Source organism: Phocoena sinus, chromosome 17 (assembly GCF_008692025.1).
Source record: "Phocoena sinus isolate mPhoSin1 chromosome 17, mPhoSin1.pri, whole genome shotgun sequence".
Taxonomy (NCBI): Eukaryota; Metazoa; Chordata; class Mammalia; order Artiodactyla; family Phocoenidae; genus Phocoena; species Phocoena sinus.
The window spans coordinates 50,112,361-50,128,978 of NC_045779.1; the positions used below are offsets into that span (position 1 = coordinate 50,112,361).

Sequence of the window (16,618 nt, forward strand, 5' to 3'; positions counted from 1 at the left end):
CTATATGTTGGTTTGTTTACCATATTGGATGTCTAAAATTCTCAAATAATTCCATTGTTAAAAATATTGGAAATAGGGCTTCCCTGGTGGCGCAGTGGTTGAGAGTCCGCCTGCCGATGCAGGGGACACGGGTTCGTGCCCCGGTCTGGGAGGATCCCACGTGCCGCGGAGCGGCTGGGCCCGTGAGCCATGGCCGCTGGGCCTGCGCGTCCGGAGCCTGTGCTCCGCAGCGGGAGAGGCCACGACAGTGAGAGGCCCGCATACCGCAAAAAAAAAAAAAAAAAAAAAAAAAAAAAAAAATATTGGAAATAATTGTTAAATATCATTCCTATTTTATGTTTAAGAATGCTGAAGAACCACTCAAGCATACAACTCAGTAAAGTTACTTTTGACAGTGCGGAAGCAGAACTCAAATTCTTGTTTTGTTTTATATTATTTTAAATTTATCTTATTTTGTTGCACTATAAAGTCAGCAGTTAATAATTTAAAAAATGAAAAAATAATACCAAACAATAGAAGAACAAAAATAGGCTCACCACCCAAAGACAAACACTCTTTGTTTTCTCATGTGTTTATGATCTCTTAAATTAATAATAATGGTAATAATCATCTGTATCTATTGAGTCCTTCCAGATGCCAGACACCCGGAAGTTAACGGCAAGGCTTTTGGAGTCTGCCTGGTAAGTATCCATAGTCTCCTCTTATCAGCTGTGTGACCTTGTTCAACCCTCTGCCCATCAGATTCTTCATCTTTAAAACAGGGGTTTTACTATGGTTTCATAAAGATTGAATAAATTTTAAAATATGTGTAAAATATTAATACTTGGAAGAATGCCTGGATTATTGTAAACATTTAATAACTGTTAGAAATTTTAATTTTAATCTTTTCCCCAGTTAATTGTCACGTCACGCCTGTGAAATAGATATTACTATCTTTCTTTTATAGGTAATATAAAGAAGGATTAGAGAAATTAGTGATTTCCCACAGTCACACAGCCAACAAGCCAGCAGAGACTTATTTCAGAACCTGTTCTCTTAACTACTATAATATAAAAATATGCAATTTTTGTGCAACACACAAATGAGAGGTAGTCCTGTTTCTGATTTTTTCACTATTAAAAACAATATCTTGCATGCAGTGAATGTTACTGTGAATTAAATATCATTTTAATAAAGGTTTTTGTGTGTTTTTAGAATTGTTCCTTCGGCTGGATTACCTGTAATGAGGGGAGGGGAGTGGGAAGTGAGAGAAATAGATGAGGGAGATTAAGAGGTACAAAGTTCCAGTTACAAAATAAGTGTCTTATTATCATGGTGATCATTCTGAAATGTACAGAAATATCAAATCACTATGTTGTGTACCTGGAACTAACATAGTGCTGTAGGTTAATTATACTTCAAGAAGCAAACAAACTTATAGAAAAAGACATTAGATTTGTGGTTACCAAAGGAGGGGGGCTGAGGGAGGGGGAATTAGATGAAGGTGGGCAAAAGGTACAAACTTCCAGTTATAAAATAAATAAGCACTACGGATGTAACGTACAACATGATAAATACAATTTAACACTGCTGTGTGTTATATATGAAAATTAAGAGAATAAATCTCAAGAGCTCATCACAAGGAAACTTTTTTTTCCTTTTCTTCTTATTTTTTATCTGTATGCATTGATGGATGTTCACTAAACTTATTGTGGTAACAATTTTATGATGTATGTGCTGTATGTCAATTACCTCAACAAAATTGGAAGAAAAAGAGGGAAAGAAAAAAATGTTTTATTTTTAGATTCTTGACTCATACCCTTGAGACACTGTCTAAAATTGTTTTACCAAGCCCACCAGCTGTAAATAAAGATGTGCTGGGCTCCCCTGGTGGCACAGTGGTTGAGAATCTGCCTGCCAATGCAGGGGACACGGGTTTGAGCCCTGGTCTGGGAAGATCCCACATGCCGCGGAGCAACTAGGCCCGTGAGCCATAACTACTAAGCCTGCGTGTCTGGAGCCTGTGCTGCACAACAAGAGAGGCTGCGACAGTGAGAGGCACGCGCACCACGATGAAGAGTTGCCCCCGCTCGCGGCAACTAGAGAAAGCCCTCGCACAGAAACAAAGACCCAACACAGCCAAAAAAAATAATAATAATAAATTAATTAATTAAAAAAAAAAGATGTGCTATCAGAGAAAAATATTTGCTGTTCTGATTTAAAAGGAGAGGTGTTGGTGGTTAATCAACTAGATTAAAAAAAAAAGGATCTCATTTTAATTTGCAGTGGCTTCAATGCTCATTCTTTAACCAACAACATTTTCTTTAATATTATATTTTAAATAATCAGGTGCTTAAATAGACGTATTATATGGCCCCAAGTCTTCTTTAATTGAACCAGGAATTTAAAGTTTCTGCATGGCTTTATCCTCTGCCATCTTTTCTCCTCACTGCACATTCACTCCAGGGGACAGCATCCTCACCTGAGACTTGTTTATCATCGTTATCCTGCCAATGTCCAGATCTCCAAATCTCCAACCCAGATCTTTCTGCTCAGTGCCACCCCAGATATCCACATATGCTCCGAAAAGTACCATCTGGTTATTCCTTGTGTACCTTGAACCCAAATTTTCCAATGCCTCACTCATCTTCACCTCCAGACTAGTTCCTCTTATTTTGTTCTGTATGTGGTGACTTAGTGATTAAAAAAAACATCTATCAGATTGCCCAAATTTGAAATGAATTTCTTTTCTTGATTTTTCTCTTTCCCTCACACTCCAAGGCACATGGGTGCTGAGCCCCCAAATATCTCTAAAATTAATTTCTTCTTTTCCCCTGCACTGGGGCATGTTTCATCCTTTGCCTGGAATCAATGAACTCTGATCTCCCTTCCTCCTATCCAGTTCCCACATAATTCAACTTTTGCGCCACCTCCATAATGACAGAAGATAGCCATCCTATCACACCACCCCCCTATTAAAAAATTCCTGACGTGTTCTTTCCTTTGCTTATATGACAAGACCTAGTGTTCATCTGTAAATCTGATGGAGTGCCCACCTCCAGCATCACCCTCTACCACCTCTGCCCCCCTCCCCCACCTCCACATGCGCTACGCTAGAGCAACAGTTTTGAAGTCTGACGGTACATTAGAGTCACTTTGGGAGCTCTTAACAAAGACCGTGCCACAACACCATGCCCAGAGCCTAAGGGCTTGAGTGAAACCTAGACACTGGTATTTCTAAAAAACGTATCCAGGGATTCTAATGTACTGCCAGCATAAGACCCACTTCTCACCAAATTAAACTATTGTAATTTCCTCAGTTTTCTTTTTCTGTCTTGCCTTTCTGCCAGGGGTGCCCTTGCTCATCACTTCAATCTTGCAAACCTCTATTCATCTTCAAGCACTCAGCTGAGGGGAGAGAGAGCTGGAGTGATTTCGGCACTGCCCCCGCCCGCATATTGGCCATGTCCCTTCCATATTTTCTCTCTGTGAACACCTGACAGTTTTTCAATCTATGAAGTGCTATGCAACTACAACTTCAAGCCAGCCACTTGTGACAGACGGCTGCCGCTAAGACTCTCCTAGGCAGTTATTCCAAATCTACTGGTTCGAGCGCTACAACCTCAGCAAAACCTTTTTTCTCCATTGGGTAGACGGGGGTGCCCCTACCTTAGGTGTACCTGGCACCTTGCATTTTGGCAGCTCTTTGATAACCCTTGTGGCCATGCTGTACAGTAACTCCTCGTTTGCATGTTTCTAGGGCCACTGGATGCTACAGCATTCTAAGGTGGCTGCAGCAGAAGCATCTTAGCCATCTTCGTTTCTCTATAGTCTGGCATAGCATCTGGCTATATAATTGAGACTCAATAAATGTTTATCCAATGAACGTCTTTGTTAATCAACCCAGCTGTTGCTGGTTGACTACTACAAGCTCTGCAGATCTCCAAGGGACTTAGGTAGATGAGGAATCAGTCATAAGGAGATGACTCTCTGCCCTCTTGAATCTTGGCTTACCTACCAAGTTCACCTTAGGGTTGTGTTGCATTTCCATTATCAAACTTTATTTTGTGTATCTGGAAAAAATCCTTTCCATGTGTTAGGGTTTAAGTGAAATAGTTTCAACTTTTAAAACGTTGATTCCTGCTTCTGGAGTATGGACTATATACTTACTCCATTCTTTCTGCAGTTCAGGAGTTTGTGATACATAATGAGTCCAGGATGTGCATTTCTCCAGTTTCTTTACATCTAAATAAATCACATTAATGAAAAGTCATTACTTACTCTGTTTTTAATAAGGCTTTTAGTCTTTAAACTGGGATAGGCAGAAAAGTCCAATTTATTTCTGCTTTTCTTCAGAGGAAACGTGACCCTTAATCTTAATTAGCTTGTAGGAGTGTGTTTCTTTACTCTATAATTTCAACATGACTGAAAATGTCTGAGTTTGTTGGTTGACAATGCTTATACTTGACCCTGTGCACTCTGATAAGGCCCTATTAAGCAACAATCTTCACCTTGGGTTGGGGGTTAATAAAAATAATACTAATAGTACTACGACTAATACAAGGATTGCTTACTATGGACCAGACAGTGAGCTGAGGGCAGGTAATGCATTATCTTATTTAATACTTATCACTGAAGTTCAAAGTCGTGAAGTTATCTCTTAGTGTCACATCCTTACTAGGCCATGGAGCTGGCATTGCAGGGTTGAGTTGAACACAAAGCTGAGCTCCCTGAAAGGCTGCCAGGTCTGTGACTAATGCATAGAAACAGGGTGCTGCACCTCTCTAACCCACGAGTGGAAGCTGATGGACACACCCCAGAGGTGGCTCCAGAGAGTTCTCACGCCCCTCCCCGGCCCGACCCGGTAACCATGAGTCACCCAATGCAAGAAGGTATCTGAGCTTTCTCTGCACGAATACCTTGAACCAAAACATTTTCTTGTGGTTTCGTATTGATCATTTACAAAGCACATAGTAAAATAATAAAGAGATATTGTTTAAAACATGATACGAATCATTGTGCTTGGTAAACTTGACCTTTGTGTCTTTGCATTCTGGGAAGGGTTATCTTTCAGCTAAGAAACACAGATAGAGGATTTGTGATTGCCGACTAAGGACTGTATTTCTTGAAAGTTCATCCCTTAAAAGCAGAATATATAGTTTCAAGACAATTTTGAAAGGGAATTTTAGATTCAGAGCTGGTTGCCCTATAATAAATCACACTTTTAGTTTTTTAAAATATGTTAGTTAATTTATTAATTAGTTAAAATAGGCTTAATTAGTATTGTCCTAATTCCACATAGATCATACATGCCTGTTCTGTCATGTCTATGTCAACTTCTATTTTAGGATACTCAAGAAATATCATTATTGGTTCACGTTTTCAAGAAAAATTAAGTATATTTCTGAGTGTTAGTGATTCCACAAAATAAGAAATCTCGTTGGCGGTCACTTGGTGGTACGTACTTGCTTTAGCATGTAAAATGTCATATACTGTGTTAACACTAGGAGAGCTGTATATGATTAGTGATTTTCTGATGATGGGGGTGGGGAGACAGAATGGAAACACTGTATTGGACTCAAAGCATGTGCTCTATTTTAATTAAAAGTGGACTCATTCTCCCAATGGAAATCATTTTATAGCACTCTGTATAAAGGATGAAATTGCTTTTCATTTATCATAAAGTTTTCCCCCAAGACAGCTTGATTTCTGTAACTAGCGTAATACTTATTCTTTTGTTTAAATTTCATGCTATCAAAGAAACTGAACCACATTCCTCAAGGATGACTCATTGTTTGATAAAGACGTTATAGTGAAGGATCTTTCTCTCTGACTCCACTTTCCCTCTCTCCTTCCCTCTCTCTCTCTCTCTCTCTTTTTTTTTTTCTGGTCTACTTTCAGGAATTCTCATTGACTGTAAACAGTCTACTATGAATCCTCTATGAATGTACGTGAGCTCAATTTGTGCCTAAAATCAGGCTTACTGTCTGACATCCCAAGCTTACAATTTGAAAGAAAATTTAAGTTCAGTCCATACCAACAACAATAAGAACAGAAGTGATTGTATTTTGGCAATACAGTATCCTTTATCTGTGTTATTAAACCACTTCACATCATTCCGTGTCTTGTGGTACTACTCCCTCCCTCTAAAATTAAACACACATGAAAGACACCTGGTTTTACATTTTGAAGTGAAATATAAACCAGATGGATTTTGTCGGAAACGTGGTCCTCGACTCATGCTGAAATGGGAAGTTGGTTTTTGTAAATGACATCTACAAATACACACTTAAAAGGCAGCTTTTGTTGGTCAGATGTTAGGGCCCTTGGGGTTTTGGCCTGTCCCAAGAAGTTGTCCTATAGAATATTTGGCCTCCTTGCATTGGAAGATAAGAAAATTTAGCTTCTGTTGAGACCTAGTATTCAAAGTACAAAAGCGCTACTTTTTTAACCTAATTTTGAGACAGTATCGTTGCTTTAGCGTACTAATTCAAGTCATAAAGTGGCAGGGAAATTTTAATCTCAACATTTTTTTCAAATTAGTGATATAATCTATATGTGGTAAATTATAATATTAGCTTATTTTTGAGGGCCTACATTGTGCTAAGCCCTGAGTATGCAATGGTAAACAACCAGATTTGGTTCTTACCCTCATGCAGCTTAGTGTTGTGAAACTATTTTGTTCATTGTTTAAAAACAAATCGATAATTAGTTGCAGAGAAGAAAACTAGCACATGCCAAGTACTAACTCTGTACTAGAACTGAGCTAGGATTTTTTCCCTCTTGTTTAAACTTCCCAAGAGACTTGCAAGATAGTTACCATGATCCTTGTTTTATAGATAGGAAAACTGAGGCTTTGAGAGATGAAGTAACTTGCTTAAGGTCACACAGCTAGTAAATTAGTAAATGGCAGAGCGAGCACTAAAATCCAGGGCTGATTCCATAGATCAACAGCTCTCCTAAGTTTAGTGCCATCTCTGCTTTATAGAATTTTGATTCAGTAGTTCAAAAAGTGCCCTTTCCTCTGCTCCACTAAATGATCTAACTTTATCAAAAGAAATAATATACTGTAGAACACAAAGTACCGGATTGAAAATATGGAAATCTGCACTCCCAATATTGTCATTGGCCATTAGAGCTTAGATATTTTTTTCTTTGACTCTCGTCATAGGGCTGAAGAAATTGAGTAAATGCACCCAACAGATTTTAAAACTAAAATCCATATAAATAGGAGGGACCCTTTTTTCTTTCAAGCTTAGAAAAGAGGCCAATATTTAACAATTGCTTTTTGATAGCTTTGATTATTTGATGGTGTAGCCGGGCAGAGGTCTTTGCTGGGTAAGATGGGACTTTGTGAAAGCTGGTTTCCACTCATTTCTATTTTTATTCCAGAGAGTCATCCTCAGTGGATGCTCAAATCCTTCCAGGCCAACTAATGTAAAACTTAAAGCTCATTTTTTTTCATATACTTCTTAAATTCTCTCTATAGCCTACTCGCCAAGGGTGTTCTAGCTTTTCCTTTGAATATCTGCAATAATAGGGATCTCACTATCTTCTGGAAGAGTTCACTTGAACATTTCTGTTTAGTTCTAATAATCAGGTCATTTTTCCTCAAAATATGACAATGTACATGTCGTTCCCATGTACATGGTATATTTACTTACCATTTTGTGTAGCGATTGTTCAAATCTACCCCATACAGTCTTCTGCGTGGCAGCCATTCAAATTGACAACTATTTAAAAATAACTATCATGATCTCTATCTGTTACTTCTGTTAAATATCCCCAATACCTTCACCTGCTCCTGGAATAACAGAACCTTGAGTTTCTTCACTTGAAACAAAGATGGTACCGACAGAGCTAAGCCCCACATTCCCAGTGTAATTTTATGTAAATAGTACACCGGTTCTAAACCCTTTCCCTTTATTCTAATATAGTCCCTATCTTTTTAGCAGTAAGGTCTAAGTTCATGTTAGTTTATTTTGGAAGTCACTTCTTAATTTGGCTAAAACTGAGTTTACTCTCAACTTAAGTTCCTGTGCTTTTTACCTATGCTCCTGTTTAAATTCTCAGCATTACCTTCAGTGTTGCTCTTTGGATGTTTACTGTCAGCCTAATTTTATTTCCATATTATACTAGTCAATTTTTTTCCTCCCTACTTGCCTTAAAATTTTCTTTTTTTGGTGTCCTGTAGTTTTATTAGGTTAACCCTAGTTGTAGATTTGCTGTCTTTCCTTAATCTAAGCATTTATACCTTTTTCGGTTCTGTAACCTTCTCAGCCATTTTATCTGCAATGGTTGCCTCTCCCATATTCTCTGAATTTTCTTTTCCTGATTCTCGAATATGATATGTTAGACTATTTCACTGTATCCTCTATGTCTCGTTACCTCTATTTTATTTTTGTGCTGTGTTGTATTTTGACTACTTTATTCAGATCTATATTTCTTGCATGGAGTTTTTTTTTTTAGCTGAATTTAAATTTGGGTATTTCTAGGGATTTTCTAGTAGCTCACTTGTATTTTTACTCTTTGATCTAATAAGTCCACTTCTGAAACTTCACATAAATGTACAAAGATCTGTGTATCAGGATGTTTCTTTCAGCATTTCATATAAACAAACTGAATTTCAATCGATAAGAAATTAAAGAGGCACTATTAATAGATTGTTATGCAACTGTTAACAAGAATTAAGTGCGTGAGTCTATATGCATACATATATACATATACGTGTATCTACATATTCTATTTATATTCACATAGAAAATATCTAAAAGGATAGTCAAGAAACACTGAAGAGTGATTATATTTGAGAAGTGAGTAGGAGTCCAGAAGGAGGGGAAAGAATCCTGTAAGTTTTACTTTACAGCTTTCTGTCCTGTTTGATATTTTTCTAAAATTGTTTTATACAGAGACTATGCCTTTCTATAGTTAAAATATAATTTTAAAACATCCTATTAAATTCAACTCCTCACCCCATTTATCTTTTTTTCTTTTTTTTTTTGGTGGTGAGGCAGAGACCTGACAGATGGTCAATGGGTTAGATAGCCTCCTTTACATCGTGTCATCTGAAAATCAGTTAAACATGAATTCTATAACATCATCAGTCATTGGTAAAAGTTTGGAATGTCTTTCAGAAACCTCCTTCCAGGGAAGGCTTATCAACTCGCAACCATGGCATAAAGGAAAATGGTCTGAACCCATATTTTCCTTTCCTTTCCTCTCCTCTCCTCTCCTGTACTCTCCTCTCCTTTCCTTCTTCCTTCCTTCCTTCCTTCCTCCCTTCCTCCCTTTCTTTCCTTCCTTCATTCCTTCCTTTCTTTATTTCTTTCTGTCATATATAAATTTGTGTATGTATGTGTAACATATCAAGCACTCTGCCAAGCATATTATTTCTTTTAGACAAATTAAAAGCATGAAAATACTGACACATTTGTCCCTTGTGCATAAAAAAAAATCTGCCATCATCTTTCCTGTACTATCAAAATTACTTGGGGGTCTTCCCTGGTAGCGCAGTGGTTGAGAGTCCGCCTGCCAATGCAGGGGACACGGGTTTGTGCCCCGGTCCGGGAAGATCCCACATGCCGCAGAGCGGCTGGGCCCGTGAGCCATGGCCGCGGAGCCTGCGCGTCCGGAGCCTGTGCTCCACAATGGGAGAGGCCACAGCAAGCAGTGAGAGGTCCGCGTACCGCAAAAAAAAAAAAACAAAAAAAAATTACTTGGGATCACAGAATTGTAAAATTCATACCTTAATCATTTTCCAAACCTTTTGAGCATCTCCTTTTATTATGTCAAGCTACAAAAGCATTCGTGACTTACATGTTTGTCTTGACTTTCATAAACTTCAAGATATGTCTCAGAAAGCAGACCATCATTGAGAAGAATTGTTGCTATAAAGCCAGATAAAGTCTTTGGTTTGAAACTTTGCTTCCATGTCATACTTCAAGGTACCAAGTTAAGAGTTCAGATTAATTACATACAAAATCTAAACTGAATTTTGCAACATCTGAAGAGAGAGAAATGAAACTGCTTGCAAGGAAATAAGAGTTTTCTGTAGTGATTAAGTTTGATTTTCCCTTGAGTGATGCTACATTTCTGTGAGGTACCAAGGAGTCAAAAAGGTAAAAATTGCTTCTTTAGTACTGCACATTTTCAGCTCTGAAGTATCTTTTCCAAAGCTCTCCAAGTCTTGTGGATACTGCTGAAGGAAGGTCCCTGGAAAAGCATCCAGAAACTTCATCTAAGCTTTTCCTTTGAGAGCACTTCTGCTCCCCCTTTACATTCCATGAAGATGAATTATTTCACTCATCTTAATTGGATTCAACTATTTTGGAAAGTCTGGTGTGAAGATACTGTACTTTGGAATTCCCTGATTGACTTTTAGAGAACAGTGAGTGTATCATTTTAGGTCACCTGTACCTAGAAACCCAGAGTTTCCCTCTTTTTAGGGGTGTGGTTTTATTTTCTTCATGCCTTTCAATATATATAAATTTCTTAAGACATGGGAACTCTTTACAAATCATTTCACCTTTTTTTTTTTTTTTTTTTGTGGTACGTGGGCCTCTCACTGTTGTGGCCTCTCCCGCTGCGGAGCACAGGCTCCGGACGCGCAGGCCCAGCGGCCATGGCTCACGGGCCCAGCCGTTCCGCGGCATGTGGGATCTTCCCGGACGGGGGCACGAACCCGTGTCCCCTGCATCGGCAGGCGGACTCTCAACCACTGCGCCACCAGGGAAGCCCCATTTCACCATTTTTTAAGTGGGTAAACCAGTCTGAATAAATAAATATAATAAGAGGAGCCTAAACAAAAATTAACGTATTATTTTTCTTATAGTTGGTAATTCCCGGTTCCCTGACTGTGGTTGAATTAGGCTTCACAAATAAATGACAAAATTTTGTGATTTTAGAATCAAGTCTACCTGAAGTAATGTTTACAGACAAAAACTGGTCCAGCAATTTTGACTGATTTGAGTGCTGAAACTAAATTCACATATATTCCGTAAGTTAAAACTAACCAATGTTTACAAGAAGGGATTGATTTTTTTTTCCCAGCTAAACTACCCCGTAAGGTAACAAAAAAACTTTGATCTGGTTATATATCTGACCCAATGTATGTAAACAAAAACATCTTTTGTTTCTTCTAAACTGATAAGGCTGTAAAGCTTAATGTAATTATGCTCACTGCGCTTAAACATTTTACATGATTTATTTTTTATCCTTGGTATAAATCTAAATTAGAGGAATTAATGTTGTTAATTCCATTTTGCAGGTGAGAAACCGAGGTTTGAAAAGGTAAACTGTCAGGCTCAAGGTCACCTAGATAATAAGTGGAAAATTTGTCATTAAAATGGAAATCTAGATCAGTGCTGGAGTCCAGCTCGGAACCATTATACCAAATAGCTCTTTTCAGTATTCTCAACTTCCACATGTTAGACAGATGCGATACTGACTGGTTTGGAGACTCTATGCTAAGGAAAAAGTCAAGTTTGCAATTCCGCCCTAATCTTCTGATATAGGAAGGGTTTTTACAAAGGCAAGTGCTTGGCTAATCGTGGCCCACAGTAGAAATCACAAGGGTGTTACAGGTCAACAGTTATGGGGGAGAATTTCAGAGATGCTTGTACTAGGTCTGGTTCTAATTAGTAGCTCATTGTGAAGAATACTAAACACAGACAGGCACTCAAGATTAAATGAAAAGATGAAAAGGCCATTTTATCTAATGGAAACCTTTTAAAAATTGTCCTGAATAAATTGTTGCATACTTAACAATTTTCTCCTGGTGTTTATTACAGGATGTTGCCAAAGTTTGCCTATTTTGTGCACAGCCAAAAGTTTTGCAATTTTCCTCTGATCTGAAAACATTCTTGTCAGATTTTCTTTTGCATCATCAACTTTTCCAGACATCACACAGTTAAGTCAATTAAAATAAAGTTAATTGGTATTTTTGTCCTTTGTCAAATTAAATCATTCCATATGGAGGGGTTTGCAGATTGCTGGAGATGTCTTTTGGGAAGGCAAGAGTTCAGAGGTAAAGGCCAAGGAACTGTTTTACTCCTTTGGAAAAAAATAAGTGATCCCTTTCAAAAAAGAAGAAATGTCATTTTAAAATAATCTAGGTGCCAACCTTGGAAAAATAATTTCTTGAGTTTTGTAAGATTTTACTTAAATGTGCCCACAGAGGAATGTAAGTAAAACTAACCATCACAGAGAAGTCATCTTGAGAGATTGTTCTCTTTCATAAATGTTGAATCATATTATTTTATTATTCATGTTCTTCGTTTAATTCTTAAAATACATATTTGGAAGCTGAGCTATTTTGTGGTGAATTTATGTAAATTTTGGTTAAAAAATATCCACATGTTCATATAAGTTCTTGACCTTTCTCATAAGCCCTTGCATGTGGGTTTCTGAATTTATTTAGGTGGTTCAGGGACCAGAAATGGTTACAGATGCACTGTGTTCTTTCTTTTAATCAAAATATGAGGCTGCACTGGTAATTGTTATTTTAACCATTTAAATAATAAAAGCTACCATTTAGTATACCTACCATGTATAGGGTGCTGGAATGTAAAATAAGTTTGTACATTTTTTCTGCTTAACCCGAATCGTAGTCTTATGATGTAGGAATTAGTCCCATGTGGAAACTGAGGTTCAGACAGGTTAGGTAATTTGCTCAGCGTCACACAGCTTTAAGTGGGAGGGGTTCAACCCATTCTCTGTATGCGAAAAAAGTTATCTTCCAGAGCTTGCTATCTATCCTGAATATAGTTCTTAGTATAGGCACAGAAATGATCAAAAGATTATATTTATTGGTAGTGAGAATTGACTAGGTGTTTGGACAAATAGAGACATGGCCAAATGACTGACCTGAATGAAAAGGAAAGAAGTATGTAGAATGGGACCTTTTAAACAAATAATCATGTCTGACCTGGGGGCAAATAAGCAGTGTCCTTGGTGCAACAGGAAAAGTGCAATAGGAAATTCACAATAGGAAATGTGCAATAGGAAATTCACAATAGGAAATGTGCAACAGGGAATGTACAATAGCAAAAGTGCAATAGGAAATGTGCAATAGGAAATGTGCCAAAAAGAAGGCAACAGTGACTGAGAGAACACTGAGGAACAGATTCTGAGTCAGGAAACATCCATCTCTTGCCAGAATTCTGGTCCAGTGGGTTATTTTGATTCTGATCATCTTTTAAGAATTTTTGGCACCAATTTTTTTTTCAAAAGAAAAGTATACTCCATTGTTACTAGATCTTCTACCATCAGAAGAAATTTACTATTTTTGGGAACATTTTATACCTTGAAAGTTTTTCTTCATGGAATTCATCTTTAAGGATTGTTTTTATTCATTATCTCCCTAAAATTTTCCTCAGTAAAGAATCTGAGAAAGAATGTATTTCTGGAATGATATTTAGGATAATATTTGGCATATGCTCTGTGCTGCAGTGATATCAGTGATAAGAAAGGGATGTAGGGTATTAGAGATCCAGCTGTAGCTCTCATTACAAAGCAAAAAAATAAATTGAGATAACCTTTAAGAATTAAATCAGATCACATTGCTTGCTGCTCAAAACCCTCCGCTGCTTCCCACAGCGCCTGGAAAAAAAACCAGTTCCTTAAACTACACTGTAAAGACCTGCAGGGCACAGTTGCTGCAGACTTCTGCAGCCACCTTGGCCACTCCTAGCCCCGACTCCCTCCACGCTGACCTCTTCTCTCCCAAGGACACCAAGCACATGCCTGCCTCTGGGGCCTTTCATTTGCTGTTTCCTCATCTAGAACATTGTCCCCAGAGGCTCTGCCTAGTTCACTTCTTCACATTAAAGTCCCCTTAAAGTCCTCTTCTCCTTATTGTCTGACTACTTTCCCTGAAATGGCCCCGCCCCCTTATCCTCTGCTCCTTCATGCTCACATCCTACCTTACTTTATTTTCTTAATAGCCTCCGTCATTATCTGAGACTATATCTCAGTTATAGTCACATTATTTATGTGTCAATGAAGTCTCCCCCAGAAAAATATAACCTCAGTGATGTAAAGAATATGTTACTGTTCCCAGTCTAGGGCTGTATGTACATAATGTCTATTCATTGTATTCATTAATAAACAAACAAAAAAACAAATAAATGTTGCAGGAGGTGACTTCTAACTCCCTTTCCACTCTGCCAGTTAGTGCGCTAATGTCTCCATGTTTCCAAATTAAGGCCAAGGACAAAGAGAAAGCTTTGTCTCTTATCAAATGAATGTTTGTTTCCTAAGTCACTACTTCCTCTCTGGGTTTTGGACATGAGAATGTCCTCTGCTTTCAGGGGAAACACCGTCCCCAGTTATTCATTGTTTATCTTCCATGACGACTTCCTAAAACTATTTTTCCATCTTATTACTGGGATCTCCCAGCCACGCCTCCCCTACCCCACCCTGGACTGGCCTTTGTAGTTATTCTGCCTTCTTTATGGTGAGAGTTCCAAAAATAAATTTGGGTAGTCTGCTGTTTGTCCCAGCTCCACCAAAATGTTAATATGATACCTCCTTCCCCCAAGCCACAGATCAAAATTCCCTCAAATAGGCTTCCACACATCTACCCAGATATATACTCAGCCTTCTTGCAACACTAGTGTAATTGATTCCATTTTGGGATGTACATTTAATTGGTGCTGGTTTCCTGACAATCTTGTCTTTCTAGACCTGATCTTCAGTTACTCCTGGCATGCTTGCTAGTAATATATTCTGCTCAATGATGCATATTAATCTCTAGCTGGGGATGGCCCTTTCACTTACCATTGGTTATTGCTTTTTTTTTTTTTGAGGCACCCTCCTAAAAATGTTGGAACAGCTTTCCTTTCTCCTTCCTTATTTGAGAGTTTCAGTTTGCTTTCTGGGAACCAGGCCCTGATTCCCACTCACCGTTTTATGGAAGGGAACTAAGAACTTTCAAGCAAATAGAAGCTGGGAAATTGCCTTAGCATTCCAAAGACCTGGGATGGAAATGATGAACAACCTTTGTCAGGATTATCAATATGTTGCAGTCAGCATTTAGGGTGTGACAGAATCAGGGATGAGACCTTAATATCATAGAAAAATAAAAATACTTGAGTTAGTTCAGGTATTAATATTCCATTCAATTACCTATCAGAGTGACTAGCATAATATTGAGGGTGTGACACAGTGATGCCCCAACTGAATTGTTCATTCCTTGTAATAAAATGCTTACTTTGTTTCTTTGCTATCCGTGGTGCCACTACAGCATTTTCCACACAATGGGTGCTCCATAAATATGGACTGGTTGGAATCCGGAATTTCAAGTGTCATAACCTAGGGGTTATTGTCTCCTTATAATTGCGACTGTGAACTAAAAATGAAGCTAAAATTGGATCTCTACCTTGAATCAATTCCATTCAGCTCCTGGTCTAAGTCGCACAGCCTAAACCCTTAAGGTAGAAATTATCCTTTTTTTTTTTTTTAAATAGCTCCAAGTCTATTATTTAAGGCCAATAAACAGTGGTTAATAATGGAGAAGTCTTACATTTCAGATATGTTTTCAGAGACTAAACCTAATAATATTACTAAGTGGAAGCAAAGAAATATTATTTGTTTTGGTGGTAGTCATTAAATATCTAAGAGAGCACACATATCAATAATGGTTTTGTGGTTTGACTCTTCTTCCTTAAATATAGGAAAAGGCACTGAAAATAGTACAATAATTTTTTTTAATGCTTAGAGTCTCCCTTTTAAATAAAGCAGATATTTGTAGCATTCTAAATCAGATTTCAGATATTTGGGGAGTGTTTCTTCTTAAGAACTTTAATAAAATACAGGTCACCGTAATGAAATTTGTGTTACTGTTAAACACTGCTATATCTATAATCAGTGTCATTAAAAGGTGAGTGAAATGAACCTTGGAAAATAAATTGAGTAAACCAGGCAAAATTTTCTCTTCTGAAAGAGTAAGAGTATATATAACTTAATCAGTATCTAATATTTCAGGTTTTTTTAGTTCCATAAACAGTTATTTAGCTTGTGCCAAACACTGAACTTGGATGTAGGTTTACAAAATGACTAAAACTTTTGTCCCTGCCTAGGAGGAGTTTATAAGAGAGAGGAGTGGTTCAAAGTGGGGTTGCTACACCAGAGGGTCTGTAGAACAGGACTTTGATCACAGGGAGAAACACTAAAACATTTGTTTCTGTTTCTGTGTATAAAATTTTATTTTTTTAGTAATAAAAAATTAATCAGTAAAATATAAATTCTAAAGATGTCCAATCAAAGAAATTAAGACTTGTCATCCAGATGGCCCCTGGTGCCTTGACTCTCTCACATTTAGTATGAGGAATTTTGAGGAAAGTCGTCAGATCATATAAAAATAAATATCTCTACCTTTGTCTAACATATGAAATACTAAGACACACAACCAGACTACAATATGAAATACACAAAGAACTATTTTTTTTTAATAAACCACCAAAGGAAAGATGTAGCAGAGATGGTGCATTCTTAGCAGAAAATTATTTCCTTGGTAAAAACAACGTTTTGCGGAAATAACCGTGAATTGTAACCACTGATTAAGCAGCTGTTTTACACTGGAATTTTTCAAAGGGATTCCAGGGAAATGTTGAGGAGAGAACATCATTTCCTGATTTCT

At 37.7% G+C, this 16,618-nt stretch overlaps 1 protein-coding gene across 1 annotated transcript in view; it reads right to left on the minus strand.

Annotated features, from left to right (window-relative positions):
• Positions 1–10,720: 10,720 nt before the first annotated feature.
• ANGPT1 (angiopoietin 1) overlaps positions 10,721–16,618 on the minus strand; it is a 278,627-nt gene continuing 272,729 nt past the window's right edge. The window contains exon 10 of the mRNA XM_032610145.1: positions 10,721–15,041. The gene's annotated coding sequence lies outside the window, so the exon portion shown is untranslated. The remainder of the gene's footprint in view (positions 15,042–16,618) is intronic.